The sequence below is a fragment of the Tupaia chinensis genome, unplaced genomic scaffold (genome assembly GCF_000334495.1).
Source record: "Tupaia chinensis unplaced genomic scaffold, TupChi_1.0 Scaffold000028_1, whole genome shotgun sequence".
In the NCBI taxonomy this organism is placed as follows: Eukaryota; Metazoa; Chordata; class Mammalia; order Scandentia; family Tupaiidae; genus Tupaia; species Tupaia belangeri.
Window position 1 is genome coordinate 1,813,503 of NW_006159458.1, and position 6,513 is coordinate 1,820,015.

At 41.2% G+C, this 6,513-nt stretch overlaps 1 long non-coding RNA gene across 1 annotated transcript in view; it reads right to left on the bottom strand.

Moving 5' to 3' along the window:
• Window positions 1-6,513, bottom strand: part of LOC114007528 (uncharacterized) — a 143,951-nt gene that overhangs the window by 107,752 nt on the left and 29,686 nt on the right. The window contains exon 2 of the long non-coding RNA XR_003549142.1: window positions 1,328-1,419. This is a non-coding gene — a long non-coding RNA (uncharacterized LOC114007528). The remainder of the gene's footprint in view (window positions 1-1,327; window positions 1,420-6,513) is intronic.

Genomic DNA, 6,513 nt, shown 5'->3' on the forward strand with positions numbered 1-6,513 from the left:
TTAAGCCACCGGGTCTGGGACTTGAACCATACATGCTTGGTGTGAGTTTTAAGATACTGGGTCTGGGACTAGAACTGTGGTCAACTACGTGGGAGTCCAGTGACATAACTATTATACCATCTGCTGCTCCCCTATATTTCTTCTCTAAAGCAAAAGCTATTCAGTTATTCAAAAGAAGCTTAAATGTTACCACCTGTTATGGTTTGTCTCCCAATGTTTCATGTTTTAGAATTTGATGTTGGAAGATGGCAAGGCCTAGTGGGTGGTGACTGGATCATGGTGATTGCATCATGAAGATAACACTTTTATGAACAGATTAATGATGCCTTTTGAGACCCAGTGAGTTTTAGCTGTCATGAGAAGGGGTTCATTCTCATGAGAGCTTGTTGCTAATACAAGGGAGAGAGTTGCCCCCAGCTCATTCTATCTCTGTATGCACTTGCCATACTCCATGCTCTGGTCAGCCCTGTTGTAGGTTTGCCTGATGCTACTAGGCCTGTGCCTTTAGAACTTCCAGCTCCCAGTCTCAAGTATTCTGATAGAAATGCAATAATGGACTAAGACACCACCTATATTGTCTTCTCTGGTCATGTGAATGAAAACCTTATCTTTCTCCTCTCTCCAATAGTACTTTGATTATACCACTCATATTCTGCCCAAATACATCATTATCTACAAGCCATCTACTGTAGTAAGCTGGGAGGTTGTCCAAAATGGCATACACATATAGCTGGCAGTTCACCAGAACAATGACATGCAGCTTCTCCAGCACGACAATGAATATAGAGGTAATCGGGTTTTCCACTGAAAGTTCAGGGCTCCAAGTGCAAGCGTTCCAGAAAGCAAGGTAGAAGTTGCATTGTCATTTATGACTCAGCTTTGGAAGCATTCAGCGTCCCTTTTAATATATTCTGGAAATAGTCCTAAGCCCACTCAGATTCCAAGGGAGGGGAACTTGACTCCACTTCTTCATAAGGGATGGCAACCTCACAATATAGAAGGGTAAATGACATGGGAGATACTTTGTGAACATCTTTGGGAATATAACATGCCACATGTACATACAAAACACATGTGAAAACCCTTTGTACCCTAGCGAACTCTGGCCACATTTACTCATATCTTTCCTTGTTTTTTGTCTGGCATCCTATGATGTATGATAAACTTTGACCTATTTACTTCTATGTCAGGCAGGCCGATGAATTCACCTCAGATCTGTAGTATAAAATGCTGATAATGTAGAGATTGGACAATAATCCTCAGGATTGCTTCGAAGTCTGTGTCTTGCTAATTCACTCTCCTTTCTATATATTTTCACTAATCTTACCTGCTTTGCTGGCCTTTCATCATAATGGTTTTATGTGCTATAGATCTCTTCAATAGTGCTCTCTGAGTATCTTCCTCTTTGCTTCACTGCCACTAGAAAGCAACAGAAAAGATTTTAAAAACCTAAAATATCGAAAGTATCACTTTAAGTTTAAGAAATGCCAAATAGCTTTTCACAGTTTTTACTAAGAAATATAAAACAAGAGATTTTTACAATTCTGTCTTCACAGCAGATGGTTAATTTCAATATACTACAACATTCACTAGTCCTTGTAAAAATTTGAAATAATTATTTTAGGGCAAACCCCTATGGGTAAATTTTGTTGTTGTTGATGTCCTTGTTGCTGCTGTTAATGAAGGAGTAAGAATAGGAAGGAGGGCAAAAAGAGACGGAGTGAGAGAATGCCTTTCACTTTTTAGTCAGGATGCAGATGAATCCTGAAGTACCCTGGAGAAAAAAATAAATATTTCCTTAGGGCATACACTTGATACAGTGTAATATTTATTATAAAAAGAGTTGACTACAATCAACATTTACCTAGCACTGATCATCTAACAGTTAGTAGAGTCAAAGAAGTGGGAAGAGTCAACGTTAGATGGGGAAAAAATGTTAGTATTTAATCACAGAAGTAAATGACTAACAAGACAATTCTATTATTTGTAAGTTCCAAAGATATGGGAGAGGTGCATGGGATTAGCACACTCAGGACATATTCTGTGTGTGGTGGTGGACCTTTCTATGCCATTGACTCCCCATAACAGTGCTGCAAGGAGAACAGAGAAGGGAACTGAAAGGTAGAGAAGGGTCAAAAGTCCTCCTGTGCTTTCCCAAGGGGAAGAGCCAGAACAAACTCAGATGACCAACATCAATCTCAATTTCCTTTCCTTGCTGAAACCCACATCCTTGGAACAGTGAGACTTCCTTTCTTCTTTTTTGATATACTTTTCAACTTAATGTTAGATGCTATTACTTTGCTGGTGATAAGAGATAGGTAATTTTCTGAGGCTGATTGTCCTTTTTCTAAGACTGGTGCTCAAATTGACAAGGGTTCAATTTTTTTAATGGCCACTGGAGGGCTCCCCATCGCAAGCTTTATAGACAATCACCAGGTATTAAATACTTTTTTTTTCTTTTTTTCTTTTTCTGGCTTTCTCTGAAGTTTGATTAATTCCAGGCCTTTAAGAGTTTGTGAGTGACTATGTCACTCTTAAAAATGAGGGATGAATAACATTTGGCTGGAACAGATTGAGTCAACTTTGGGCAGAGGTCAAATAAGGCTCTTGCCACACAGTTCTTTATGTACCCCTGAGGCCAGGCCGCCCACACTTCGCTTCTCATGTCCTGGGCCCACACATAATGCAGTCAATCCACCTGAACTTCTGACCTACAGCAGTGCATCTATAATATGCCTCTTCTGCTGACCGCCAGCTTCTCTGTCTTTTACCTTGGGCTCTGCTCTAGAGGCTAAAGACTCACAGCGAAGACCCAATTTGTTCACCATGAGAGCCGTGGAATATTCTTCAAAGTGGGCCTTTCATCTCTTCACTTCTGTGCTGTCTTAAAGTAGCAGGAAGTCCATAAGAGGGACTGAGTAAGTTTCAGTTTACTTTCATTCAGAGTGGATTCTCATTTTATGTGCTGGCTAATAAGTTACTTTGCCTGTTCCATTCATAATACAGAGAAACAAGGAAATGTTGAACAGAGTGGAATACATTTGGAGGAGCAGAATTTCATATCTCAGCAAGATGAGATTTTTGGGCAAAGATGCAGAGCTCTATAAAAAGTACCTAATACACCAACACAATGTGATTTGGACTGGTCATGGAAACTTGAACTTTTCAATAAAGATCTCAGAGGATCTATTTTGCTTGAAAGTTTTTGGAAAGTAAAGTAGAGCAGGGCCTTCTTCTTAATGAAAATCCTGCTAAAGTTTTAATAAGAATGATTTCATTAAAAGAGTAAATTACTCCAACTCTGGAATGATCTTCAATAGGATATTGATCTCCATCACAAGATATCAGGAGAGGGTGATATTCTCCATGACAAAACCAGGTAGACACAAGCATGCTTGTGTTACATGCTTCTCTGTGGGGTCTAGTCAGCAACAACAAACACAACAAACAAACACAAATTGAGAAAGATGGAAGGCTGAATATAAGGTGCAATATGTTTTGAAGACCAGAGTTCCAATGTGAAGATATCTTTAAGTAGATGAGCCAAATGCTAACAGTGTATTTACTTGGAGTTCTTGGTCTACTTAACCACTCAGTATGCCTTTGAGTTGAACTTACCGCTTTCAATGTAGAAATGGAAGGATAGAGCTTATAACAGGCAAATAATTCACTCAGATTTGCCAAGTTAGTGGTAACAGTAATGAAACTAAATCAGTCCACAATTTTTGCTTACATGTACTTGATATGAAGTAGCTAGGTTCCACTGATAATTACTTTTTATCTGCATTCATTTTAGCATTGACTTTAGATACTTAAGGTATTTTGGCAGAATGCCTATTAATGGGTCTTGCTACATTTGACAGGATTCTACCCCTACCCGAGTGGTTTAATGCTATGAATCACAAAAGTCAGAAACAAGAGCACTAGCTAAAGTCTGGAAGTAGAGCAGACACTATTACTGGCTCAGGTTTGACTAGTCCAGTCAGAAGTCAATTAAATACTGACCAACCTATAGGCCTGACGGCAATTTTCCACCCCGGTAGGAGAGAAATAAGCAATAGCATCTGTCTATGTGGTTTGGTTCTAATGACATTAAATTGCCAATACCAATCTTTTCAGCTTTTATCTCAGAAAATCTCACCCTCAGAAGTATATCGTCTGAAGTTCTACCCAGAGCCTGGATTCTGGGAATCTGCTTGGGCAGTAGGTAGAGTAAGTCCTGCTTTGGCTAGATCCCATCTACCACATGAGCCATCATCATGGCTAAATAGCTGTAGGTGGAAAGGCCTTTAAGACATGGGCAACTAAATACTTAGGCAACTGCCTCTGCACTGCTCAGTATTAATTATTTAATTGACTAATAGAGGAAATAGATACGTAATACCTGGCGAGCTTAGTCTTATCCAAGGTTCAATTTAAACTAATCGTCAGTATTTCTGGAAAATGCCAATGTGGCTTTTTCTCAGTAAGTGCAGTCAGCAAGTCTGAACAGAACCCTCCTCTACCGTCTGACACAGCTAGGCTTGGACTCACATTCTGCGACATTGCATCACCAAGAGGGCCTCGGTGGTGCTCTGGGCCAAGAGAAATTGGCTAAATGGCAAACACATGCCTTTAGGAGAGAAAAGGGAAGCTTCTTAGAGAAAAATGAGTCTGAAAGAATCGGGTACTCGATCTTGAAGCATGAAAGAAATTTAACACAGAAAACTTACACTTCTCAACCATCAGAAGCACAGGATAAGGGAAAAATGTTTAGAGAAATATAAGGAGAGAGGGCAAAAGGAACCATCTCTATGCAAGCCTCATACACATCTAAACAAGCCAGAAAGTACGGTTCGTTTGTTCTCAGTACTGCTTTATTACAGCATGGATAGGCAGTTTGCTGGATAGAGGCTGGAATGGCATGGAAGATTTGAATGATGCTGAAGTCTCTCTCAGCACACAGTTCACAAGATCCAAGGCCTAAGATCTAGAGGTAATAATAACTTACAGTGTCCACCCCTTTAGAATCATATGCAAAGTAAATGTTCATTGTGAGCTGAACAGCTAAAACTAGACAGCACCATTGCCAATTAAATTAAAATTAAAGCCCCGGGTAGGATAATTATTTGTAAACTGTATGATGTCCTTTGCATTTCCATTAGAGGGCATTCTTGCTTCACAAATTCCTGGATTTTCTTGTCATCAGAGAGCCTTTTCTTCCCAGGCAGGTCTGCATGATAGGTGGTCTAAACGGGCAAACGGTGTGCCAAACAAGGTAAGAGAAGTCGAGAGGAAACAATATGGCATTTCTCTTTTCCTGCTTTCAAATCCGAAGTGCATACCCAAGGTTAACAGAAAGCAGCATGGGCCAAAACTGTTTTCCTGGGAATTTTTTCCCTTCACAGACCTTGTACACAGTACTTCCAGGGACTGCCAGAGTCTTCCCCAGGGGAGGCTGAAAGGGGAGACAGTTGATTTTTCAGAGAGATTGTGCGAATGCAGCCAAGCAAACAGGAAGGTGCCTCGAGTCCTAGACGGGGGTTTTCCTCTCCATGTGCAGTCACTGGGGCCCTGTGTGTGGGGAGCGAAGCCAAGACAGCAAACTGAGCACCTTCTTCACCAGGCCCTAGAGCCTGTGCTGCCTCCTCTGCCGGGGGTTCTCAAACCTGGTCTGGTCTATACCTTTCTGTGTACATACAGATGGAGTGTGCGTGTGTGTGTTTGTAGTTGTAGACATGCACACCTCCCAAAGTGAATACTCTAAGCGTGCACGTGATACTGGAGCTGTTTCTAGATTATTCAAGTTTTGGAGTATGGAGTCTGAAAAATGAGTTTGAAAGACTGATCTTTCCTTTAGTTATGAACAAACGAGCTCACTACTCATGCTCTGAAGGGGGGGTATACATGGAAAAATTCTGGTTTCTGATGGATGCAAAGCACTTTGCAGACAACACATATAATTCTGAGTACATGTGAGGGGGAAACATGAGATACAGCAGAAAGGAAGTTGTTCCTTTCTCAGTCCCTTGCTGCCTGGGAGAGATGAGCCTCCCAAGCAAGCTGTGGGAGAGCTCAGTGAAGTGAGCTCCTTAGAAGTTCCTGAGTGTTCACCGCTCACTCTCGGGTAGCTCAGTTCAGGCCTCTGTGCATTTCTAGTGGATTCTTTATAGATAGGAAGATGGAGCCAGACAGCAGTGAAGACTCTTTCTCAAGGCATTGGTTTGGGAAAGTCAGCCTGTGAGAAAAGGGGTACAAATGTGGGACAGGGGCTCTTCTTCACTGTGGGCCTGAGCTAGGATTTCCCCAGACCTGAGAAGGAAAACGTAGTTGTATGTACTGCTATGAAGTATTTATCGTGAGAGGCTGTAGAAAATCATGTCAAGACAGTAACAGAAAGGTAGCTTTTATGAGAGTCTTGAAGTATAATGCTGGCAGAAGACTGATGAATCTTGGGAGAAATCGGATGACTAATCTTGTCCCTAACAGGCTTAAGTTAGAGACCTGGGGCAGAAAAATAAAGCCTTCAGCAGG